The 27,578-nt window shown below is 43.6% G+C and overlaps 1 protein-coding gene across 1 annotated transcript in view; it reads right to left on the reverse strand.

Annotated features, from left to right (window-relative positions):
- Window positions 1-605: 605 nt before the first annotated feature.
- The window catches only part of KCNA6 (potassium voltage-gated channel subfamily A member 6), a 47,163-nt gene continuing 20,190 nt past the window's right edge, over window positions 606-27,578 (reverse strand). The window contains 1 exon segment of the mRNA XM_040462894.1: window positions 606-991. The gene's annotated coding sequence lies outside the window, so the exon portion shown is untranslated.

Genomic DNA, 27,578 nt, shown 5'->3' on the forward strand with positions numbered 1-27,578 from the left:
AGCAAACTGTAATTCCAGCCACACTTAATTAGGAAAGTAAATTCAGAGGGAAAAATCAGTGTCATGTGATTTGTTCCCCAAGAGAAAAACATACTTGGAAGAGTGACAGGCAGGTGGTATCTCCCCCTCTAGAGCACCTAGAAGGAAGCTGGAGAGAGACTATGTGGGCAGGAAGGAGGGACCTTCCAGAAGTAATCTTTCTCTCCTTCCCCTGAGGACAGGCCACGACAAGAAGAGCAATGAGGGTCTCACACACCAGAAAGAAGTCTTTCCTGCTCCTAGGGGATCCCATGCACAGCATCATCTGGGTCCTAGGAAAGTCATGAGAAATATAATGCTGACCTTGACATTTGCCCATCGGCATGTATATATAAAAGGCAAACAACTCCTAGCCCATGGGTTGCCTTCTTGGAGAATGTCCCCAGTCCATGGTAGGGTTGATGCAGAAGGTATTCAAGCACCTTTTCTGATCACCTGTGTGTGGCACCTGGAAAGCTGCCCAGCTATTCTGGCATCCTGGTTACCTGTTTGCTTTTGTCATGACTACCTGACTTGTCTCCTTAACTTAGCTATTGATTTTTTCACACAGCAAAACACATAGCCCCTGAGACTTTGTCATATATTTATTTGTTAGTCTTCATGGTCACCCTTTCCCTGGGTGGGTCTGTAGCACAGCCATGCACTTTCTGGGATCCCTTGACCCTGACCTCCCCATACGTGGTCTTTTTTGACCCTCCCACCACCTTTCACCTTCCCCCCACAGCCTCACCCCAACATCCTGGGCCCCATCTTTAATGCTGGCAGGTCTGGTCTCAGCTTTTTCTAATCTGGTCACTGCTTGTGGGAGGCCACTGGAGAGATGTCAGGCTGCATGATCCAAGGAGGGGTCTCGTCTTCCTGAGAAGTTGGGTGTCCAGGCCCTCTCTGTCCAGCCGCTACCAGAAATGTATGTGTAGTTCTCCTTGTTTGGACAACTGTGCCAGCCTTTTCCCTGCCAGGGAGAACCAGAACAAAAGGAAGTGCAGTTAGGGATATGAGGGTGATCTGCATGAGGAATGGCACCAGGAAACCTGGGAACAAGCTCCAGCATTTCCTTGGCTCCTCTGACATGTGCATCATGGTCCCTCAGCTGGCCTCTCTTTCTGGGCTCTCTGGTTCACTCAAACCATACCTCCCACCCCACGAGGGTTCCTGCAACCCATCAGCCACTGCTGAGCACACTCGACCTGAATCTACTCCTGCAAAAGTTGTCTATAGATGCTCAGTCACTAATTCTCAACCTTTAATGGCTCAAAAGTCCTCCAGGAAATCAAGTCCAAGCAATGTGCTCACCCCCTAAGGCCCTGTAAAGTGAAGCCTCATACAATCTACTCAGCTGGGCTCCCTTCTCTCTAATGCCCTGCACCATCCATCTAGGTCCCAGGGGCTCATCTCGGACCCTCAGCATACATAACCAGACACATCATTCCCTCTGTGAAAGAGGCCTGTCCCTGGCCTGGCTACTCCCTTGCGCCACCCATGGGGTTCTCTTGTTCCCCACCCGCCCCCCCGACATTCCTCAGCTCTACCTTCCCTGTAGGCCAAGCCCAGACCCACTCACTACCTTCATGAGCCTCTCTAGCCATCCCAAGACAATTGATCTCTCTCTTCCCTGATTTTCTGCTGCCTTTATGGGCTGTCCTACACTGTATCACATGTAATGTTTTCTATTGGAAAGTATGTGATAGCTGGGGCACATAGTCCTATGTTCAAGGTCAGCCTCTACCATGCCCTGGGCAAAGAAAACTAGACCCCATGCTTACCCTCCTGATGCCCTGTGTATGTGTCTATGACCACAAGACACTTCAAGAGCAGGCCAGATTTGGCTAAACACAAATAAACCAACAATTTATTGCAACTTCTGTCTCTGCGAGGATGGCCATGAAGAGGTGTGTTCCAAGCCTCTTAGGGCTACCACAGGGACCAGATGTTAGTGAAACCACTTTGGAAAAGGTAAGCCTTAACTAAAATGCTAGTAAATATTATTGGGCCTGTGTAGTAGCCTCCTCCTACTTGATATTTGTAATTTTAATTATTTGGGAACAAACCCAGAGGTTCATAACATGGAGTTACTGTAATTTTAGTAAAGCACAAATGTGACCCAAAAGCATACTGCAAGCCTGGTGTTCTGGGCACAGCAACTCACCTCATGGCTAAGTGTCACCAACCACTGGCGTTGGCCTCACAAGACCTGCACCCACATGCTTTCCAGTGGGTCGTCTATATGATAATCTCTGACAAGGGGTTGAAAACCTTTGTTCTTTGTGATGTTCCAGTGGTCATCAAGTGAAAGATAACACTTTAGCAAATGGTAAAAATGTGGGTTTTTGAGAGAGAGAGAGAGAGAGAGAGAGAGAGACAAAGTACTAACAGGGGAGGGGCAGAGAGGGAGAGAGGCACAGAATGTAAAATAAGATCCAGGATCTGAGCTGTCAGCACAGAGGCCGACATGGGGCTCAAACCCACAAACCGTGATATCATGACCTAAGCTGAAGTTGAACACTTAACCCACTGAACCCACCCAGGCGCCCAGAAAACTTTTTTTTTTAAGTTTATTTATTTTTAAGTAATCTCCTACACTCAATGTGGGGCTTAAACTCATGACTCCGAGATCAAGAGTCACATGTTCCACCAGCTGAGCCAGCCAAGTGCCCCAAGAACAGAAAATTTTTGCTCTTTCACACACTCATGATTGGGAAGAAGCCTATACAAGCACTTCTGCATTCAAATTTGGTGTTGTATCAACTTCCAAATGCCAAGGACATGTGTTAGGCTCACCTCTCCTGATATGAATGTAAATTATACACTGTGGCCTTTATTCCAAGGCTGCCCTTCACCTACAGCTCTTCACTTGTTCTCAGGGAATTCACAATTTTCACATTAGCCCAAAGAATGCATATTGAGAAATCATCTGACCTAGAGTTTAAAATGGCAGATCAAAAACATGGGATTTTTTCAAAACCACACTCAGGTATCACCTCACGCCAGTCAGAGTGGCCAAAATGAACAAATCAGGAGACTATAGATGCTGGAGAGGATGTGGAGAAACGGGAACCCTTTTGCACTGTTGGTGGGAATGCAAATTGGTGCAGCCGCTCTGGAAAGCAGTGTGGAGGTTCCTCAGAAAATTAAAAATAGACCTACCCTATGACCCAGCAATAGCACTGCTAGGAATTTATCCAAGGGACACAGGAGTACTGATGCATAGGGGCACTTGTACCCCAATGTTCATAGCAGCACTCTCAACAATAGCCAAATTATGGAAAGAGCCTAAATGTCCATCAACTGATGAATGGATAAAGAAATTGTGGTTTATATACACAATGGACTACTACGTGGCAATGAGAAAAAATGAAATATGGCCTTTTGTAGCAACGTGGATGGAACTGGAGAGTGTGATGCTAAGTGAAATAAGCCATACAGAGAAAGACAGATACCATATGGTTTCACTCTTATGTGGATCCTGAGAAACTCAACAGGAACCCATGGGGGAGGGGAAGGAAAAAAAGAAAAAAAAGAGGTTAGAGTGGGAGAGAGCCAAAGCATAAGAGACTGTTGAGAACTGAGAGCAAACTGAGGGTTGATGGGGGGTGGGAGGGAGGAGAGGGTGGGTGATGGGTATTGAGGAGGGCACCTTTTGGGATGAGCACTGGGTGTTGTATGGAAACCAATTTGACAATAAATTTCATATATAAATAAAAAAAAACAAAAAACAAAAAACAAAAAAACATGGGATTTTTTGTTGTTGTTCAAAACCTACTAAAATAATTGTGAGGGAAATTTTTACTTTTTTTAAATTTTTATTATCTTTTTAATGTTTATTTTTACTTATTTTGAGAGAGACAGAGAGCAGGGGAGGGTCAGAGAGAGAAGGAGAATACCCCAAGCAGGCTCCATGGTGTCAGTGTAGAGCCTGACGCAGGGCTTGTGCTCAAGAGAACCACGAGATCATGACCTGAGCTGAAATCAAGTCAGATGCTTAACCAGCTGAGCCACCCAGGTGCTCATGTTATGATAGGAGAAGATAGAATTCAGTAGGAGGAGAGGGAAAGATTAGGACCTGAGGTCCCTGGCTGGGAAAAAACACATAGTGTCTGACCCACAGCAAACCCCCTCAGGTTCCTCTTAAAAATGTAACAGACATCACCCGCTCCCCCTCAGGTTTCCCTCAGGAATTTGACAAAAGACCTAACTAAAAATAAGTAGTAGACCACAAAACATATGACCCATAAGGAATGATATGGCCACAGACCACCCCTCATACGATGGACTTGAGCCAATCAGGAAATGGACAACCCAACACCTAGAGCTATCCAGCCAATAAGGGTAGGACCTGAGAAGGCACAAGGGGGGAAGGATGGGAGGGCTGACCAGAACCTTATAAAACGAGGACTCTCATTTATAGCTGTGGGCATTCACTTTCAAATATCCCCTCCTGTGAAGAATGCTTTCATACTATTCTTGCTTTCTGACCTTAGACTCTAATAAAATTTGCCTGCTGCTCATTTTGTGTCCACCTCTTCATTCTTGGAAGTAAGATAACGAATCCTGGGTATTGAGGTAAAAAAAAAAAAAAAAATCCTGCAACACTGTGAGGGGAATTTTTAAACAGGGCAGTAAAGTTACAAAGACAAATAAGTCAGGATAGGGGATCAAATATATGTAAGAGCTAATCTGTAGATGACAGGAAGCCAGTGGGAGAATAGCACTGGGCTTAAGAGAGGGGCAAATTTGAAACCTGAGTGCCTGCAGATGAGGGTCAGTGAGATGCGCAGGTTTGCTCCCAGAGAACCCATGGAGGCTCGGGACCTGGTGGCACCCTACACCTCAGAAACAGGGTCAAGGGGGAGAGCTAAACATTGGCTGCAGTTAAACTACCCTTCCAGGTCTCTTCCCCAGTCCCACAGAGCCATTTACCCACCTGCTACCCCATCAAAGAGAAGTCTGAGGAGAAACTAAACCTGAAAGGCCTGGGTTCAAGGTCATTTGTACCAAGTAAGGCAGAAAGCACATACTGGAAGTAGGGGGGTTACATGTGACATGAGTGTCTACATGTGAAGTGTGAACAGTTTGCCACCTCCTCTGCTTTGCTGCCAGATATTCAGGCCAACAACTGGAGAATTTCTTTCTATTTCTGTGTATAGACATGGATACCAAGAAATCCTCAAAAAGATGGCGTGGCCCCAGCTACATCATTACCCTGCCATGAACTCACCACTTAACAAGCCCCACAGACACTGAGCCTCCGAAGCCCCTTCACACCTCATTTTTTAAAATACACAGATATCATTAAATCACAAACATCAGAGGAAAGTCTTGAACAGGCCAAAACAGACAAATTCAGAGGAAATAGAACATGCCAGAAAAAAAAAAAAACTTCAAAAATATTGGAAATCCTCAGATAAATACTTTATCCATGAAGCAAGAATAGTCGGCTATAAAGAAGGAAGCATCCAAGAAGAAAATAATTCCAGGAAATGTGAAGTATAATAGCTGTTTAAAAAAATCAACTTAATTTAAAGACCTAACTGGCTTTGTTAACTGATTCATGAATCAGGCATCATCCCATCTAGCAAGTAAAGGGAAGCTCTGAGTAGTATAAAATGGAAGGCTTTTTTAAAGTTTATTTATTTATTTTGAGAGACAGGGACAGAGAGAGAGAGAGAGAGAATGGGGAGGGGCAAAGAGAGAGGGAGAGGCTCTGCACTGTGGGCACGGAGCCCCACGCAGGGCTCAAACTCACAAACCATGACATCAGGATCTGAACTCAAGAGTTGCAGGCTTAAGGACTGAGCCACCCAGGTGCCCCCAAAATGGCAGATTTTTATAGGAAAGGGTGGGCGAGAAAGTTATTAAGGAAGAAAGAAAGAAAGAAAGAAAGAAAGAAAGAAAGAAAGAAAAGAAAAAGGAAAGGAAAGGAAAGGAAAGGAAAGAAAAGAAAAGAAAAGAAAAGAAAAGAAAAGAAAAGAAAAGAAAAGAAAAAAGAAAAGAAAAGAAAAGAAAAAGATTGTTTTCAAAAGAAAAGAAAAGGATCGTTTCAGGCAATGTCCCTTTCCCCTAGGGGCCCTTATCATGAAGATTACCTTATCTTCCTTTGAAGATAGGAGAGCCCAGCTGACAGATTGATTGCCTGGTTGGTGCGACCAGAAAATTCCAGATTAATTGGCTTAAAATTCCACTCTTGGAGAGGTTGTCCCAAGGGCAAGTGACTCCATCTCTAGTCTGATTTTCTTTTTAATATAGCCAAAATAAAACTGAAATAGGTCTAGAAGATAAATTAAAGGAAATCTCCCAAAAAGTATAAAGAAAAAGAGTAAAGTAAATGTGATACTGTCATTCATAAGAAATGCAAATTTAGGTCTTTGTTGATGGTTCCTGGATCACAGCTGGTAAATCCCATGTAATTTCCTAAATGATTAGAATAATAGGGGCATCTATTGTTATAATATTTGGTTTTGCCCTCAGTTTCTGAAATAGCTTCAGAACCACAAAGGTCAAATGGGTATCCTTTAGAAGCCCCTTTGAACCACACTTGAGTTTACATGACTGCAGCAACTTTTGAAGAGTCCCTAAGGATGGGGGCTGGTTGCCAGGGGAACCAACCAGAATTAGAGGGTTAGAACTTTCCATCCCACCTCCCCCTCCCTCTATACCACCCACAGACCTCCTGGGAGAAGGGAGGGCTGGAGGTTAAATGGATCACCAATGGCCAATGTTATACTCCATCACTGCTTATGTACTGAAGCCCCCAGAAAACCCCAAAAGGACACAGTTCAGAGAACCTCCAGCTTGGTGAACACGCAGAGGCGTTAGAAGAAAGGCGCCTGCAGAGAGGACATGGAGGTCCTTTCCCCAATCTTGCCCTATGTATCTCTTCCATCTGACTGTCCTGAGTTATATCCTTTTACAATAAGTTGATAATCTAGTAAGTAAATGGTTTTCCTGAGTTCTGTGAGCTGCTCTAACAAATTAATTGAACCAGAAAGGGGGATACTCTCTAATTTATAGCCAGTCTTTAGAAGCACAAGTATCACCCTGGACTTTCTACTGATGTCCAAAATGGGGAAGAGGGCAGTCCTGTGGGACTGAACTTTAACCTGTGGAATCTGATACTGTCTCCAAGTAGAGAGTGCCAGAATTGAGTTGAATTACAGGACATCCAGATGGTGACCATAGAATCTGAGAACTGCTTGGATTGGGAAACCCTACACACACATTTTGTGGCCAGTAGTGTTGTGAGTGTAGTATAAAATTAAAGGAAACACATAGGAGTGGTTGTCCTTAGAGTAAAGAAATTTAAGAACCAGTCAGGAGATCCAAAGTCAGTTAATAGGAGTTCTGGAAAAAAGAGAACAGACAAAACCAGAATGGAAGAAAATCATCAAAGACATAGTTTGAAAATGTTCAAAAATTGAAAAACAGGCATTTCCAGGCCAAGAAAGTCCACTGAAAGTCCATGAAAATGGATAAAAATATACCTACATCAAGGCACGGCACATGAAATTTAGGAACTGGGACAGCATCAGATTCTACCAAATCTAGAAGCTAGAAGACAATGGAGATGATTTGCAGCCTAAAATACTATACCTATGCAATCAGGAGACTACCAGAGCAGAGGCATGAAGTGAATCCCTGGGTGAAAATGAGGGGGTGTCATGGGACAGAAGGTATGCAACAGACCTACACCAGACAGGAGCAGGAGGGTGGAAAGGCCCCAAGCAGTCCAGACGAAGGTGAAAGCCTGGTGTCTCTGCAGATAAATAGGAGGATATCTACATAGCTGGTGGGAAGTTTGCTGAGCCCCACCCTCCTTTAAAAATAAATGTTTATTTATTTTTGAGACAGAGAGAGACAGAGCACATATGGGGGAGGGGCAGAGAGAGGAGGAGACAGAATCTGAAGCAGGCTCCAGGCTCCGAGGTGTCAGCACAGAGCCCAACGCGGGGCTCGAACTCATGGACTGTGAGATCATGACCTGAGCCGACTGAGCCACCCAGGTGCCCCTACCCACTCTCCTTTTAGACATCAGATTGTGACAGGTGTATAGAAAATTAAGCAACAAAAAAGATATTTAGTAGCTCCATAGGAAAACAAAAAGCACAAGAATGGAGATGTAGTTACATTGCAGCACACTACTTGGCTCAAGGAGAAATAATATTATAGTCATAATAAAGTAAAGGAGCATATTGAGCAAATAAACATTATGCCACTTATCCCACAAAGGGTTGAGAAGTTGTGTGTCTACCTTGTGCAGAGTAATGGAGATCGTGTAAGAAAGAAAAATCCTTATCATCCGTAAAAGCAAGTCAAATTTTCCAAGACTTAAAAAATAAGGGGAGAGTGGCCTGGATGGCTCAGCCAGGTGAGTCTCCTACTCTTGATTTTGGCTCAGGTCATGATCCCAGGGTCATGGGATCAAGCCCCATGTCAGGCTCTGCACTGGGTGTGAAGCCTGCCCAAGATTTTCTCTCTCTCTCTCTGCCCCTCTCCCTGTGTGCTCTCTCTCTCTCTCTCTCTCAATCTCTCTCTCTCAAATTAAAAAAAAAAATGGTTGTGGAGGGGAATGTAAGTGCACTATTGAGAAATACAGTCTAGAAATGCAAATCTAAAATAAAGACCTAAAGAGTTGAAATAGATTTGCTTCTGTGAAGTACAGGATAGGGATGCGGAGGAGTGGGGGCAAAGACTGCTATTTTGGTTATAAGCCTTTTGAAATAACTTATCTTTTTAAACCTAGACTCATATTTTAACTTAAAGAAAAATAAATAATACATGAAAATTTCCTTAACCTGAAAGACATGAGTCTTCAGATTGAAAAGACCAAGTTCTAAGGTTGTTATATGTAGCAACAAACAAACAAAAACAACAAAAAAGGACACTCAGTTAAATTTGAATTTCAGATAAACAGCGAGTAATCTTTTACAAAAAGTATGTGCCCAAATATTTCAAAAAGTACTTACTTTATCTGAAATTCAAATGTAATGGGGGTCTTCTATTTTACTAAGTAGCCTGAGGCCCGATACATGCATACCAAGGTACACAGCGTATCACTAAAAAACACTGGGGATAAAGAGAACATGTTAACAACTTCCAGAGGGAAAAAAATGTCACATGCAAATAAATCAGAAAAGCATTGACTTCTCACAGCAAGATTGGAAATTTGTAAACAGTGGAGCAACGCCTTCAAAATTCCAAAGAAAAACAATGTCCATCCTGGAATTTTAACGTTTATTTATTTTTGGGACAGAGAGAGACAGAGCATGAACGGGGGAGGGGCAGAGTGAGAGGGAGACACAGAATCGGAAACAGGCTCCAGGCTCCGAGCCATCAGCCCAGAGCCTGACGCGGGGCTCGAACTCCCGGACCGCGAGATCGTGACCTGGCTGAAGTCGGACGCTTAACCGACCGCGCCACCCAGGCACCCCATCATCCCGGAATTTTATATCCATACAATCATTAACCAAGCCTAAGAACTGAATGAAGGCATTTTCAGGCATGCAAATTTTCACATACCCCTGACTTTTTCACTAATGTATCCACATCTAGAACAGTGATGGGCACATAGCAGGAGCTTTAACAAATATTTGTTAAATGAAAAAAAGAATTCAAGATATAGCCATGTAAGTATTTGTTGAGAAAAATAAATGTAAATATGTGAAACAAACTTTTAAAATTCTTGAATGTGGTTGCCTCTCAGGACTCGGATTCATGGTAAAGAGAGAGTCAGGGCTTGCTGGTTTTCCTCAGAAGCCTTATAGCATCATCTGGCTTTTTAAAGCATGTACATGTATTACTTTAATAAAAATTAAAAGGGTTTTTAAGTATGTTCACTGCTTTTACGTCCTACACACATTCCCAAATCATATTTCATATTGATACCAAAAGGAAGCGACTATTGGATTCCCTACCCTTTTGTATTATTAATCTTAGAAGCCATCCTCTTCCTCTCATCCACTTCTTTCTCTCTAACCAATGCCTCTAATCCATCCACATGTCCCAAAGCTCTTACCTCCCTCATGGATCTCCAATGCATTCACCTTCCACCTCCATCTCTAATTACCCTAGTGCCATCTTCCACCTGGACATTGCAGAAGTTTAGCAATGGGCCCCTACATCCATCCAGTCCATCCAGCCTATTACACTGTAGCCAGGCTGATATTTTCAAGTACAAATCTGATCACATCACTTCATCACCACCTGCTTTAAACATTCCACAGTGTCCCATTGCTCCTTGGCTAAAGATAAAGCTCTTAGCCCTCCACCTTTCTTGGTTACCCTTTCCCTTGCCACCTCAGTCTCTCATGCTGATCATCTTTTTTCCACAGGACCTTTGCACATGCTGTTAACACTGCCCGGTGTGCTGTTTCTAGAACTTTTGCCTATTTAATCTTCTGCTCATCATTCAAATACCAGCGACAATGTCATTAAGTCAAATCCCCCTATTTTAAGCTCTTATTGCACAGCTACATGGATAGCTGTACTTGGTAACATTTGTTACAGTTGGAGTTTTATATTTAGGCATACTGGATTAGTATCTTCATCCACTGCACCATCAACACACACACACACACACACACACACACACACACACACACAGGCACACGCACACTCACAGGCTCTCCACTAAAGGTGGAAATCCTCTGTTTCACTTATCATTATACATTGCTTAGTACATAGTAGAAACTTAATGCCAATATATTGAATCTGTTGAAACACCACCTTTTACTACTGCAACAATCAGTATGTATCACTTGGGTTAGAATAACATTTATTCATCAGTCTCATCTCTGTCCTAAAATTCTAGAACTTGGAGACTGCATGCTATTTATTTATTTATTTGTTTGTTTGTTAGTTTTTGGAAGGCCTGCTACTCACTCCTCTCTATTTTTCCAATTTCCATCTTCACACATAATTTTTCAAAATGTGTATGTACATAACATATGCAAAGATTATGTTTTATGGGGTTTCTATCCTGGAGAGCTTACATATCAGAAAAGCCTTTACACCTTGCCTTTTAGAGATTATCATCCAGGATACATTTCTAGCACTTCACATATGATCTTTAAATGTGTTATCTTCCCTCACAATTCAATACAGATTCAAAAGGCTGAATTCTAGTAAACATCTGATTAAAGCTAAAGATTCAGCACTTTAGGTAATCCTGATGATTTTTATCTTGTCTCATCTCAATGAAGTTTAACACCTATGCTTTGTGCTATAGCCAAATCATTACACATTCTTTACTGTGCAAGGAAGATGGGGACATTGGCTAGCTGACGGAGCCATCATGAGAATGACCATTTGTCAGCTAGTGCACAAACTTCTAAATCTAGCATAAGACAGGGCATGGGGGGTGTCTAAACTTAAACAATGTTGAACACCACTTGTTTACAGTTCCTGTGCATATAGAGACTATCTGATAATCCAATACTAATTTAACACTTTGCTGAGTAAAACAAGTTTAAATTAATCCTCTCTCAGGGCATCTGGGTGGCTCAGTCAGTTAAGGGTCTGACTTCAGCTCATGTCACGATCTCGTACTTTGTGGGTTCAAGCCCCAGGTCGGACTCTGTGCTGACAGCTCAGAATCTGGAGCCTACTTCAGATTCTGTGTCTCTCTCTGTTTCTCTGCTCCTTTCCCACTCATGTTCTGTCTCTCAGAAATAAATAAATGTTAAAAAAAAATAATAAAAAATAATCTTTTTTCTTTTGTCTCATTTAGAATTGTATGAGAAACCAAATATTCTTTAAAGTTCCTTGTAGAGAATAGGACTATCAGACTGCCTTCCTTTAAAATAACTTCCCTTCAGACACAAGCTAATATAGTCATGGAGAGTCCTAAATTTCATATGTCTGAAATTTAATATAATTGAACAATACTAAACTCAAGAATTCCCCATGCAGAGGTGTCTGGGTGGCTCAGTTGTTTAAGCATCCGACTTCAGTTCAGGTCATGATCTCACAGTTTGTGGGTTCGAGCCCCGTGTTGGGCTCTGTGCTGATAGTGAAGAGTCTGCTTCAAATTCTGTGTCTCCCTCTCTCTCTCTCTTTGCCCTTCCCCAACTTGTGTGCACACAGTTGCGCACGCACCTTCTCTCTCTCAAAAATAAAATAAACATTAAAAAAAAAAAAGAATTCCCCATGCAGGTGTTTTTTTAAAAAATCCCCTCCTTTGCCCCCAAAATCAGTCTCTGGAAATGGTAGCTACTAAGGGTCACTCTCCAAATGGACTGACTTCCCCAAAGCTTGGCCATGTCACATTAGCAGGGGAAGGCTGGGACCAGAATCTGGACAATCTTGCTGCTTGCTGGGCCCAGTGTGAACCGCTGACTATCTCAACTCTTCTCTACATTTGCTGTTTACAGACTTAGACTCAACAGCTCTTCCCCAAGCACTCTGTCATTTCTCCGAGTGATGTGGAATTTGGCATTTCTTGAAACCTTGAGCTTGCTAAAATTTTTTTGCTCCTCTGGGGTGTATCACCAAAGCCCTGTATATTCCCAGAAAGGTAGAGAAGAGGCATGCAACAAGTTTAGGGCTGTATTTTATGCTTCAGACAACCACAGTGAAACTGTCAAGACACTCATGGTTTTAGTGTTCACCAATACCTTTAAGAGAACGTGTGTACCTTATAATTGCCAACAAAATACTGATTCAACAAGATACCATTTAATACCCATCAAATTGATAGCCCAGCTAGAACATTCACAGTTGGTTGAGTGCCGTAAACACTCTCATACAGATCTAATGATTTCTTTTATCTGTTTTCTCTCTTAATTTCTATAACCACCCCTTATCATTTTTCAAGATAGAAATAATTTTTTCTTATCCTAAAAAAATATGCTCTCTTTCACCTTGCTCCAGCAAGAAGGGCCCACAGAAAACTATAAAAGAGATGCTTAAAATCACACATAGCCCTTCTACCTAGAAAAAAAAAAAAAAAAAAAAAACATTGTTCTTGGAGTGCGACAGTCTTAGCCCAGTTACTTATTCGGTGGCCTCATCTAATAAATGAAAACAATAACTCAAGGTGCCTCACACTGTGAGGATTTAAGATAATATTCGTATAAGGCACAGTCACTCGTAGCTGGTAGCTATGACCGTTGCTTTATTAATATATGTCCAGTATATAAAGAGATAGATAGATGATAGTTAGCTGATAGCTGATAGATAGATAGATAGATAGATAGATAGAGATATGGTGATATGGTGCCTATTTTATGTTTCCACAAAATGGCTTTTGTGTGCCCCCAAAAAACATTATGTAGAAGATACACTGCTTTGATAAATAAATATTCAATTTATTAAGGCTACAAATATTTCAATAGAGTTCTTCCTTAATCCTTTGAGTTTCATATGACAAATTTTGCTCTTTGGTTCATAACCAGAGGTTGCTTATTTTGTTTGTCAAAAGTCTGAATTGCTTGAGAGTCTTTGAAAGCAGTAATAAGAGGAGGACACCTTGAAGGATATGTGTTATGGACTGAATATCTGTGTCCTCCCAGCACCCATATGCTAAAGCCCTAATGCCTGGTGTAGCTAGCTGTATGTGGAGCCGGAGCCTCCCAAGGAAGTAATTAATGTAAATTTAAATGAGGTCATAGGGGTGGGACCCAGGTCCTGTAGGATTGGTGTCCTAGAAAGAAGAATAGACTCTGACTCCCCCGCCCCCCTCTCTCTTTCTCTGTGAACAGAGGGTCGGTCATATGAGAGCACAGTGTGAAGGCAGTAGTTTGCAAACCAGGAGATCTCACCATAAAACAAACTTGCTGGCACTTGACCATGGACTTCTACTCTCCAGAAGTGTAAGAAAATGATTTCTGTTGTTTAAGCCACCCAGCATGTGATATGTCATTACAGCAGCCCTAGAAGCTAACTCAATATGGGAAGCAGAGATTCCTGCGTTACATGGTGGGGGGGGGGGGGGGTGTCAGAGGTCAACAATAAGAAAAGAGCAAGGATTCACATCCTACTAGATGGTTGTATCCTGGGAGGTGGCCAGACCTTGAAGGGAATGACTGCTAAGCACATCAAGGTGTCCAGACCTGTGGCACAGGGTTCCCTGCCTGCTCATGGAGATGCAGAGCCCCTGCTGGATTTGTGAACAGAGATTTATACCCAGTTTTAGAGTTGTCAGATTGAGCAAGTAAAAATATAGGATCAAAAGTTAAATTTGAATTTCAGATGATTTTTCAATATTTGGGACATTCTTCTTTTCTTTTTCCTCTTTGATTTTTCTTCTTTTTAAGCTAAAAACGAAATAAGCCAACCAAAAACAAACAAAAAATGACCAGCTTACCCATTTGGGACATTCTTATATAAAAAACTATCCACTGTTTCTCTAGAATTCAAATTAATTGAATACCCTGTGTTTTATCTGGCAACCCTACCCAGCACAGGCATGACCTTCTGGCTGGCATTTTAATAATTCATATGGAAACGCCTGGGTGACTTAGTTGGTTAAGCTTCCGGCTTCGGCTCAGTTCATGATCTCACAGTTTGTGGGTTTGAGCCCCACATTGGGCTCTACATTGACATCTCAGAGCCTGCTTGGGATTCTTTGTCTCCCTCTCTCTCTGCCTCTCCCCTGCTTGTGCTCTGTATCAAAATTATTACAAAAATAAATAAACATTAAAAAAATTCAGGGGCACCTGGATGACCTAGTTGGTTAAGCGTCCGACACTTAGTTTCAGCTCAGGTCATGATCTCACAGTTCATGAGTTCAACCCCACGTTGGGCTCTGCACTGACAGTGCGGAGCCTGCTTAGGATTTTCTCTCTCTCTCTGCCCCTCCCCTACTCATCCTGTCTCTGTCTTTCTCAAATCATTAGATAAATATACATGTACAAGTAAGGATATTTCACCAGTGTATTGCTTATAATCATAAAAAATGAAATTAATGTAAGAGCGGTTGAATAGTCCTGGTACTTTTGTTCAAATATATGCAGCTTTAAAGTTGTCATTTTTAAAATCTATATTTATTAGTATGAAAAGATGTCCACAATGTATTGTTAAATTTAAAAGGGTAATAGGGGCTCCTGGGTGGCTCTGTCTGTTAAGCATCTGACTTCGGCTCAGGTCATGATCTCGTGGTCCATGAGTCTGAGCCCCGCCTTGGGCTCTGTGTTGACAGCCTGGAGGCTGTTTCGGATTCTGTGTCTCCCTCTTTCTCTCTCTACCCCCACCCCCCCCCCCCCGCTGGCTCTCTCTCTTTCTCTCTCTCTCTCTCAAAAATAAATGAACATTAAAAAAATTAAAAGGGAATAAAGTAATTTTAAGTTTGTTTTTTTTTTTTTTTTACTAATTTTAACAAGACACCATCCCTCACACACATATGTAAAAACATCTGGAATAATTATACCAAAATATTGACAGGAGTTATCTCTGGATTGTGGGATTACTGGTGATTTTTACTTTGCTCTACATCCCTTTATGCATGTATTATCTTAATAATCAGAATAAAACAATAATTCTATTACAATTTTGAAAAAAGTATTTGCAACCTTTCACACCCAGCACAGCCCAACACAGGGCCTGAACTCACGACCCTAAGATCAAGACCCTGAGCTGAGATGGAGAGTCAGATGCTTAACCAACTGAATTACTCAGGTACCCCATGTACTCATAACTTTTTAAAGAGAAGTATGCAGGGGTGCCTGGGTGGCTCAGTTGGTTAAGCATCTGACTTCGGAACAGTGTCAGGATCTCACCGTTCCTGAGTTTGAGCCTCATGTCAGGCTCTGTGCTGACAGCTCAGAGCCTGGAGCTGCTTCAGATTCTGTGTCTCCCTCTCTCTATACCCCTCCCCCCTCATTCTCTCTCTCTCTCTCTCTCTCTCTCTCTCTCTCTCTCTCTCTTTCTCTCTCTCTCTCTCAAAACTAAATAATCATTAAAAAAATTTTTTTAAAGGGAAAAATAAGTAAAAGAGAAGTATGCAAAAGCATTGATAACTCCATAATCTGACAATTTGAAGCAAGGAATTTATGTGTGGATTCAGGAATTCCTTACCTAAAGTCATGGACACATTCCTTATCATAATTCAGTGTCAATTTACCTCAATTATGACATCTTTATCATGTAATAGAGCCACAGAAACACTTGGATGTGGTAGACATTTGCTATTTTGGTTCCTTTTGTTTAGGGTTGGGGGAGTGATTTTTTTTTTTTTCACTACCCAGCATCCATTTTATCCCTTCTTCTTGTTACTGAGTACCACTTTTCCTTCAGACAAACAATCTCCAGACCTCATGCTCAGTCCACATGCTTGGGGTAACTCCAACCTTGATTCCAAGGGTGTGCATATGACCCAAATAAATCCAATCAGAGCATGCCAGTCCCCTGACCTAATAATTCACCCCAATAAGATAAGGAGGTAGAATTCCGATCAGTGAAAAGCAGATCATGGATTTTGTCAGGCTGAAAGAAATACTCTTTTTTTTTTTTTCAACGTTTATTTATTTTTGGGACAGAGAGAGACAGAGCATGAACGGGGGAGGGGCAGAGAGAGAGGGAGACACAGAATCGAAAACAGGCTCCAGGCTCTGAGCCATCAGCCCAGAGCCTGACGCGGGGCTCGAACTCACAGACCGCGAGATCGTGACCTGGCTGAAGTCGGACGCTTAACCGACTGCGCCACCCAGGCGCCCCAAGAAATACTCTTTCTACTAGACTGAAACCCAGGAGGATATGTGCCTGGAGTTACTAGCCATCTTACTGCTATCCGAAACCAAACATGGACAGCAAAATTACAGTGAGAGAGATGAACAAAAATTTACCTCCTGGATCATACGGAAACTAAAACTCAATATTATTATTTTTTAAAACAAAATTCTTCAGAAGAATTTTATCATTTTCAAGTAACATGGTATGGACCCTAGAATTATTGTGAATTTTCCCAGCAAAGGCACTGGCTAATTTGACTGATATGAGAATGAAATTAATTGAATGTACTGGCACTAGTTATAAACACTGCTTACAGGTCTGAGTAGAATTTCATTGGTATAAATACCCTAAGGAGAAGAGTTGCCAGGCATCCTGTATATACAGGATATGTCCCGTATTTAATGATTTTTGTCCTGCTTCCTCTATTGGCTTTTCTCCCCCTAAATGCCCTATATTCAGCATTTTTCAATAAATTAAGATGTTGGGGGTTTTATCAAATTTATCTAGGCATGGGCATTTTTATTTGCTAAATTTGGTGGCCTTACTGAGGAGTCGTTTAACTCCTACACCCTTCCATGTTTCACCCTGCTTTACAGTAGTTTTGCCAACTGAAGCCCAATTCTAGCTGACGTTATAGGAGTTAATAAAATTTTCTTTTTCGATTAAGAAGATTTGAGCCAGATTTCCAGTCTCTTATAACCAAAAGAATGCTAACTGAACCCAATTAATTGTAGAACCACCAACACCTAAGCTCTATGGCCTAATTATAGTAATAGCTACATTTTACATTCATCACTGTGTTCAGGACATTTTAATTTTTTTTATGTTTGTTTGTTTATTTATTTATTTATTTATTTATTTATTTATTTTGAGAGAGAGGCAGAGAAAGAGGGAGACACAAATCCAGAGCAGGCTCCAGGCTCTGAGCTGTTAACACAGAGCCCGACGCAGGGCTCAAATTCACAAACAGTGAGATCATGACCTGAGCCGAAGTTGTATGCTTAACCCACTGAGCCACCCCAGCACCCCAGGACATTTTCAATATGGTATCTCGGGGTGCCTGAGTGGCTCAGTCGGTTGGGCATCCGACTTTGGCTCAGGTCATGATCTCACAGCTCATGAGTTCAAGCCCTGCATCGGGCTCTGTGCTGACAGCTCGGAGACTGGAGCCTGCTTCAGATTCTGTGTCTCCCTCTCTCTGCCCTCCCCCGCTCAAGCTCTGTCTCTCTCTCAAAAATAAATAAATATTTAAAAAATTTTAAAAATAAAATAAATAAATATGGTATCTCATGAATAAACCCACCCATCCTTTGAGATAGACATTATTTTCTCTATTTCAGAGGTGAAGAAACTCAGCTTCCATGAGGTTAATAATTCACCTCAAATTGCACAGTTAGGCTCATGGAACCAGTATACCAAGACACCAAGCCCATGTTCTGCCACTGTACCATACTACCTTCCAATCTAGACTTAGAACTCTCAATTCTGATTTCACACCACAGAGAGAATTCTTCCAGTGGGCTTAGGTTCACTACTGGTTGAAGTAAATAACCACTGGAAAGCTTAACTTCCCACTCTGATTTGAAGCCAAGCACATAAAAAGCGCCGGAACAGAGCTTCAGTTTATAGCGCATGCAGAAAGCCCTCACTACAGTCTTCTCTAATTTCCAAGCAAGGCTTATGATCTGAAAGCAAGTTTTTGGCTCACTTGAGTACTGTCAAGTTAATCAAGGTCAGTTCCATTGTTGAAATTAACCAAACAACTGCAAATTTTCCACTGTTTATGGACACTGCCTAAAACCATGTAGGCTGGACATGCTCTACATATAAAGGCAGACCTGAGACAGAGGAATCACTAGATATCTAACAAATCACTTCAGTTTTCTACAAATACATAAAAATAAATAAAATGGCTCCTGCATATTTACCTGTGACATGACATTTTATGTGCAATTCATCCTGTTTTTGTTACTTTCATAGTAGCTCTGTGAAATATACCTCTCAAGAAACTAAGGTACAGCAGAGAGGTGATGTCCTCTGTGCAAAGTCAGGCAGCAGGTCAACAGCAAACAGATAAGACCCCAAACAAAAACACATGAACAAAAATAGCAAGTATCTACTATATCCAGGTGTTTCTGTGGCTCTTTTTGCAAGAGAAAGATGCCAGAGCTTAGATAAATTGACACTAAAATATGATGAGGAACATGTCCATGGCTTCAAGTAAGGAATTCTTGAAGCCACACACGGAGTCCTTGATTCAGACTTTAAGATTATAGAATTATCAATGTTTTTGACAAATAGGTTGATCTAGAAACAAACCAAAACTCTTTTCCTGGTGGCCTCTGCCCCTCCAAGCTTCCATAGGAGCCCCTGCTCCCACTTTTGCTGCCCAGGAAAGCAGTAGCATTGTGCCATTCATGCAGGGAGGCTGCCAATGAATAATGTAGGTGCCCTCCTTTGAGGGCAGACAGTGAGGGCAGCATCCTGGACCTCTGATGGCTTTTCAAGTGCAGCCCAAATGAATGTGATAATGAAGGTCCAAGTGACTCTGAAAAGTGAGGAACGCCTGTTTGTCAAACATCTCCCCTTGACTATTTCCTGGCAGCCCTAAATATTTTACGATGGAAGCTCCAGGAACAAAAGAGATGCTGTTCCTTACCACCGCCTCCCAGCAGGCTGAGGGGGAGCTTCTCAGGCTCCTGGAGAGGGTCAAGGGGAGACCAGCATGGCCTGAAGAGATGGAATTTGTGACATTGTCCCCTGAGGTCAGAGAGATGATGACAACCATGCCCATTCCACTTCTGCTCCTTGCTTTCCCAATGTGTGTGTGCATTTTCCACTAGTGAGAAACCCTCAGAGGACAATTTTCTGGAGCCTGGTGCAGCAAAATGCCAAATACAAAGGCTCTTTTCAAATCCACCTCTGAATTGCAGAGCCCAGACTCAGCCCATCCATCCACGAGCTCCTGGCACATACTCAGTACGTGACTATAATCGCTTCTACCTGGATTCCTATAGGAGCCTTCCACTGTAGCACATAGAAGGCTGTGCCTTGAAAGAGGTTTGCCCCCTCACACTCACCCCACCCACAGACAGAGGATTTAAAAACAGCAATGAAACTGGCCAAAAAGTCCTACTGCTTTTTATTTTGTATCTGTCAAGCTGTCCCGCCTAGAGTGGACCTGGGTCACCACCCCTAGTCTCTTTCCCACTACTGCCCCACTTCAGCCAAAGAGATCCCTCCAAAATGGGACCTGAGCCTGTCGTACCTCTGTTTTAAAACTCTTACGTTCTCCCCTTCATTGCCTTTAGAATGAATCCAATTTCTAGCAGCGTCATGGCTATTCACAGTCAGTCTGAGTCTGACCTATTTTCAAGCTTTGCCTGTGCACTCTTATGCCATGTATCCCAAGCTCGCAGTTCCTTGAACACATCATCCCTTTCTCAGGGTCTGTGCCTCTGTTCACATCATTCCTTCTATTGAGAATGTTCTCTTTGATCCTGAAAACTCCAACTCCTCTTACAAGGCTGGCTGACATGTCCACTTCCTGGACACCTTTCCCAGGAAGAATTCGTTACCCTTCCTCCCTTATCCAGAGCACCTGCTACATGAATCTACTGTAGCAATTTTGTAGTTTTCCCCACATGGCCTCCAATGAAGGCTAAATTCCTAATCCCAATGGTAGAGCCCAACCATTTGTTGCTGTAGAGCCCAACACATTTGCTGTGCCTTAGATTAGTCCTCATAACCAGCCCACCTTACAGTTCCTGACTCCTTGGGTCAGAGCTCATGTGACCTTCCTGAAACCAGCTGGGAAAGTGGGCTACAGCCACCTTGGAGTCTTGTCTCTCCCACAGTCCTGCAAGCCACTCCCAAGACAGCTGGCCATGGATTCTGGTTCCAAGGTAGGTAGGAATAAAGACCCCCCCCCCCAACATCATTTGTCTGCAATCTCAGTTGGGTTTCAATTTGGCAGTTTAGTTGCAGGTAACTGGGTGCTACCTGGATAATAATAAAATTGTACCTTTATTCCTGCATTTGTCTTTGCACTTCAGTCCCCCAGTCGGAACACAGTAGTGATCAGTGAAGGACAGCAGGGCAAGATCTGGGCCCTCACGTAAGCCTGAAGGCCTATCCCCTAGTGTCTGCCACTCACCAACACTGTATTATAGTAGGTTGCTTACTTGTGTCTGCTATCTCTTATAATCAGCCCCCTAAGAACATTAATGTTCTGCTCACCTTTGGTTCTCTAGGGCCTGACACGAGCAAGCTTAATATAAAGGTCTATTAGAAAATAACAAACAGGGTGGGGACGGGCTGGGGAAGCCTGGGTGGCTCAGTCGGTTAAGCGTCTGACTTGGGCTCAGGTCATGATCTCATAGTTTGTGGGTCTGAGCCCTGCATTGGGCTCTGTGCTGACAGCTCAGAGCCTGGAGCCTGCTTAGGATTCTCTCTCTCTCTCGCTCTCGCTCTCACTCTCGCTCTCGCTCTCTGCCCCTCCCCCACTCACACTCTGTGTCTGGACACACTCTGTGTCTGGAAAAAAATTTAAAAAAAAAAAGAAAAGAATGAATGGGTACACGATATTGTGTAAGGTGATTCCTCCACTCCCTACTGATCCTTGGCCCAGCTGCCACCCCCCACCCTTACTTCTTTTCTCTCAACTCCAGTTTTGTTCAGGTTTCTGGAAACCAACCACCTCAGAGAAGTTGAGGCCCTCCCCAGCACTATGTTGAACAGTAATTCTACCCGCTTCTGATGAAATTGGATATGATGGGCTTGTGTCCTAAGTGTGGCTTAAGAGATGTTGGTGGGAGACACCTGGGGAAGGTTTCCTCATTCTTAGAAAGGTTTGTCTTTTCCTTCCCCTGGATATTGCGGTGTGAGGGCACAGTGCTGTCATTTGTGAAAATGAGAGGGAAGCCAAGCAAGTCTCAGAGAAAAGAATCCCCTGAGCCCCAACACAGCTATGGCAGGCTGACTTCAAAAACGGTTCAAACTCTCCATGTTGCCCTTTACAATATGACTTCAAAGTTCTTCCACCAAAAAGCAGAATCTTTTGGTAATTGCCCATTACTTGAGTTGTACTGGCCTAGTGAATCAGTTTAGCCAGTATCAGGCAGCAGAAGTGACTGTATTCATTTTCACTCTTTGCCTCAAGTGACATTGACATTTCTTGTGGGGAATAAGTCTAAGAATTCCCTGAGCTTGCATCAATGGGTTAACAAGGCTTAGGGTGGGAATCAGCCACAGGGCAAAAACACCCACAGCATAGAACAAAGGGTAGAGCAGAAAGCCACTTCCACAGGACAAAAACGTCTGAGAACAGGTAGAAGTGGAAAGCCCCCACAGCAGGGAGAAAATGTCCAGAGCTAATTAGCAAGAAAAATGGCTTATTAACCCTGACGTAGCGTGCTCTATCTATCTTAGCCCCTAGAAAAGTTAAGATAAACAGACACGATGCCTAATGCCTGCAGTAAACAGCCATCTGCTTGGCACTGGGGCTTTGATTTGTATTGACCCTAACCCCTAACACACACACCTTCAAAACCCCCTTTCTCTCACACACATGAGTTAATGATCACTGTTTTATTGTCTCTTTCTGCATATCCATCATGAATGTAAGCCTTCTGATCCTAAAAACTACAGAGCAAGGACCCTTACTCAGGGCTCTTTTCTCCTCCAGACATTAGCTTCTCTCATATTCAATTCTGCAGCTGCTCTCCTGCTGGACAAGACAGACCTCTAGACTCAAAATCTGCAACAACATCTGCTTGCTTTTGGGCCCCTGAATCCACTATAAGAAAGAGCCCAGGCCACCTTCCAGAGGGATGAGGAAGCCACTGGCAGAAGCTAAAGGTCCCTGGCCAATAGCCAGCCGACCCCCAGAGGCAGTACCACCTGATCAACCCAGAGCTGGCCACTGAGGCATAAGGAAGCATCTGTCAGGCAAGACCAGAAGAGCTGCCAGGCTGAGCCCAGCTTAAACTGCTAACCTGCTGAACTGGGAGCTAAGAAATAATTGTTGTTGTTTCAAACCCCTAAGTTTTGAAGTGGTTAGTTACATAGAAATAATGAACTGACTTACCAATCTTGGAGCTGTCCCTCCTCAAGACTCCAAGTTATAAAAAATAGTAAATGATCTTTTGGTATCGTGTTCTTTTTTTTTTTTTTCTTTTTCTTTTTAATCCTATGGTTAGGGGCTCCTGGGTGGCTAAACCAGTTAAACATCCAAATGTTCATGTCGGCTCGGGTCACAATCTCATGGTTTGTGAGTTCAAGCCCTGTGTTGGGCTCTGTGCTGACAGTGCAGTGCCTACTTGAGATTATCTCTCTCCCTCTCTTTTTGCCCCTCCCCTGTTTTCATGCTTTCTCTCTCTCTCAAAATAAATAAATAAACTTAAAAAAAATCCTATGGTTAGATGCAGCCAATAGCTTCCTGATAGCTTCCTCCTTCTCAGGAGTGAAAAGATGAGAGAGGGCTTCTGCCTTTGGTCTAACTGGACTTAAGATGTGTATCTTTTAACTAGGCTGTCAACACTTTGAGGTAAAGAACTGGTGCTGTGTGTATCTGTAGAAAAGATTAGAGTCTGGGGGAACCTGGGTGGCTCAGTCACTTAAGGGTCCAACTCTTGATTTTGGCACAGGTCATGATCTCATGGTTCGTGAGTTCAAGCCCACATTGGGCCCTGTGCTGATAGTGCACGGAACCTGCTTGGGATTCACTCTCTCTCTCCCTCTCAAAATAAATGAACAAATTTAAAAAGAAAGGATTAGAGTCTGAAAACATACATATCAACACAAGGTAACCTTCACACAGTGCAAAATGAGCAGGCTAGTCCATCTGAAGGCTTCATGAAGGAAGCTGGATCTGAGCTGGATGGTCTCTGAAGGAGGTTTAGGGTTGAGAGAGATAAGAATCCAAGAGGAGGTGGAGAGAGGCGGGCCCCTCTCTGGCCCTGGAGAATGGACATTACATGGGAATCTGTTTTGGGAAAAGGTGAATGACCAAGAGGCAAGCTTGGATGTGATAATTTAAGGTATAAAGGACACACCGAGGAAAAAACAGCTTTCTCATTATAGGTCCAGCAAAGGTTAATTCTGTGAGGTCACAAGACAGACCTGTCAGGAGGTACAAACCAGTGTTCTCCCTAGCCACTCTCAAAAAAGTTTCAAAAAACACATGGTCTCAGGGGTCAACAGGCCAATGCCCATGACCTCAGAAATGACCAGGCCTGAAGAGTCTCTTTCTACCAGTGTGACCCATGTACTCTTCACGTTCTCTAACTCAGTGGGCCACCTGATAGCCTGGGGTAGGGGAGGGGGTTGTAGAGTAGAACTTTAATAAAGATTAGATCACAGGATGAATGGATTTCATAAGCCTAGAAAAAAGGTAACAGAGAGGTACCTGTTTCTTTCAAATCACCAGAGTCCACCACATCTCTCTCTACATCTGAGTTGCCTCGGGCCTAAGAGTCATGAGCAGAGCCTAGCAGATGGATACCCAGGCTCTGTGCGGGGCCACCCCACCTTGGAGTCTGGAGAAAAGGCAAAAGGAAGCCCTCTGTTCTCCCAACTACAAGCATGCGAGCACTAAATAATTCTGAAAATCAGCTTCAGAATTAGAGCACAGAGAAGAAGGGAAGAAGTCTGTATTTTGGCCAAGAAGCCATCTTTCTCTTACTGAACAATGATTATGTGCTAAGCACATGTTGTCCACTTTAGAAAACCCTCACAATATTTCTCTGAAATAAATATAATGATTCCTATTTTGCAGTTGAAGAATATCGGCCTCAAGAGAGTAGGAAATGTGCCATAGTCCTGATGCTAGTGAGTGGAAGTCAGGATTCGAACCTAGGTCAGTTCGATGCCAAAGTCTGGGGGCTCCCCACAAAGCCCCCATGCAGGGCTTAACTACTAGGATTTCTTCAAAGTGTCAGTGGAACATAAGCTTTCATAGGGGATTAGTTGTAGAGGTATCCCCTAGTCAAGAGAGTCAGTGAGTTAACACTTTAGACTTCAAACCAGCTCTGTGGGGGCGCCCGGGTGGCTCAATCGGTTAAGCTTCTGACTTCAGCTCAGGTAACCATCTTGCGGTTCATGGGTTCAAGCCCCCACGTCGGTCTCCATGCTCACAGCTCACAGCCTGGAGCATGCTTTGGATTCTGTGTCTCCCTCTCTCTCTGTCCCTTCCCTGTTCACACTCTCTCTCTCAAAAATATATAAACATTAAAAAAAAAGACAGCTCTGGAATGAAGTAGCCATAACAGCCATAACAGCCCTGTAGCCTTGGCTCAATCACATGATTTCTCTCTTTTTTTTTTTTTTCATTTATAAAATAAGGAAGTCAATTTATATAATAGATCAGACCCCTTCCAGTTCCCATGGGTGGAGGTTTTCCATCTCTTCCATAGAGAAGCTAGCCTAGACTGATCTCCCTTTATTGACAGTTTCTAGGAATGAGGATAAGGTTGGTTCAGATGCAAACCTCCTCCATTCCGCCGTGTCAAGGGTCCAAGGATATTGACTTAGCTGCTGGAGCCTCGGCCTTGTGGGTGACAATGGAGCAGATAAAGGGGCAACTGTAAAGGACTCTTCAACCTTCTCATAACCATTCGATCTGATGATGTCCAACCAGAACAGTAATGATTCACCAAGCCAGTCGTTCCCAACCATGGGAAACTTCACCACTGCTTCCCTTGGTTTGAAAAAGGAAAGCTTGTTCATCCCATGTCCTCTCCCTTTCTTCCAAATCCTCTGATGGGGCAGAAAATCCATATAGGGCTGTTGTCTAAGAGGAGGGGGCCAGCCCTGTTAGCAGAGAATGTGCCTTTCCTGAAAATCAGTCCTAGGGGATCAAATGTCATTGAGGACATTGATTGACCTTCCACACCAACCCCTTAAATCAGCTAACAACCAGCAGTGGGCAGGCCCTGACAGAGGGAAACACAAGATTGCTGCAGGAATCTGAGGGGTGGAGGCTTCACCTCAGTCACAAGGCTGCTGAATAGGTTAGGCAAAGAGAACCAGGCAGGGCATTTACACCCGCATTGCTGTTAAGACAAAACCCCGCCTTCTCCCCGCCCCCGCAGCCAGCATCCCTGGTACTGAGGCTGCAGGATCCTGACACAGAGAGCCTGCAGTCGCTGGGAGCCGCTCCAGGACACAGCCTGTGCGAGGGAAAAGGTTTGAACAAGAGGAGGAAGAGTAAAGGGCAGCCAGAGTCTTTGGTTTGAGTCCGGAGAGTTTGAGCAAATAGTTGGTTGCTGGGTGGAGGACAGTGGAGGGGCAGTTACCTGGCTATGTTTTCTCTCCCTGCTCTACCTTGAGCTCTGATCAGCCAGATGTCCAGAGTGGGGACTCACCACTGCAAGGGCCTCTGGCCCTCAGAGCAGCCTCACAGGAAGGACTCAGGTGGGCTTTTAAGGCTGTTGGGGTGGGGGATGGAAGGGTGGGTAGGTGCAGGGTAGAGAAGCTTTGGGGGTGAATGCAAGAACTCAGGATGGCAGGTGCCATCTGGGGAGAAGGGAATGCATCCCCGAGGCAGCTGATTGTGGATGTGGCTTCCCAGAACCTGCCAGCTACATGGGAGGCTGAGGTCAGACTGCTGTGGGTGACATGCACTGTCCAGGTCCCCAGGCTTCTGTTTCTCGGAGCCATTATCCAACGCTTTAGCGGGACGAAGCTTGGGAGGGGAAGAAAACGTAGCTGTACATTTCACATGGAGGCTTTGTGAAAAGGAAGAGCGGCTGCAGTAGAAGGGATGTGGGTGAGAATGAACAGAAAGAGCCTCCCCAGCATCCACACTAGGTGAGAAGGCTGATGGAAGCTAAGAAAACTTGGTCCTGGAAGATCTTCAGGAGAGGGGAAGCTGCCCCCTCCTGGAGGGCCTGGCAGGACTGGCCTGGGCTGGGCAGAGAACAGCTGCTGCTGACTGAGGGAGAAGCTGTGCACACTTGGGCAACTCAGTCACCGTCTCCGGGCCAAGGACAGGCATACAAATGCCTGCCCTACTGACTGTAGTGCATTGTTATGCTGCTCACTTGTGAAAGCCATCTGTAAAGTATGAAGTGCACTTCAATGGAAAGGTGTAAAATTATTCTTGCCAGAATTTCTTAAACTAGCAGTTCCCAACTCCAGATACACATTATAGTCTCTTGAGAAGCTTTTTAAAAATGCTGCACTTAGGGGCACCTGGGTGGCTCAGTTGGTTGAGTGTCCAACTTTGGCTTGAGTCATGATCTCATGGTTCGTGAGTTTGAGCCCTGCAAGGGCTCACTGCTGCCAGCTGGGAGCCTAGAGCCTGCTTCAGATTCTGTCTCCCTCTGTCTCTCTGTCCCTCCCCTGCTTGTATGTGTGCGCATTCTCTCGCTCTCTCAAAAATAATAAATAATCCTTTTTCAAAAATGTTGCACCTGGACCCCATCCTAGATCAATTATTCAAACTGGGGGTGGGGAGGGGCAAGACAGCAGAGGGGACTGGAAGTGGTATTTTTTTAAGTTTATTTATTTTGAAAGAGAGAGAGAGAGAGAATGAGCAGGGGTGGGGTAAAGGGAGAGAGAGAGAGAGAGAGAGAGAGAGAGAGAGAGAGTCCTGAGCAGGCTCCACACTGTCAGCACAGAGCCTGACTCAAACTCACGAACTGTGAGATCCATGATTTGAGTGGAAACCAAGAGTCTGACACTTAACTGACTGAGCCACCCAGGCACCCCCAGGAAGTGGTACTTTTTTTTTTTTATAAAATCTTCTCTGGGGTTCTGATGTCCTGTGAAGTTTGAGCCCCACTACCTAAGATTCCAAAACTTCCTGAAGGTAATTTCTTGGAGCACATGTTTTATAAAGGCAGACTCCCAGCTTCTCCCAGATCTACTCAGTC

The sequence above is a fragment of the Herpailurus yagouaroundi genome, unplaced genomic scaffold, assembly GCF_014898765.1.
Source record: "Herpailurus yagouaroundi ecotype Mexico unplaced genomic scaffold, PumYag 355, whole genome shotgun sequence".
NCBI lineage: Eukaryota > Metazoa > Chordata > Mammalia > Carnivora > Felidae > Herpailurus > Herpailurus yagouaroundi.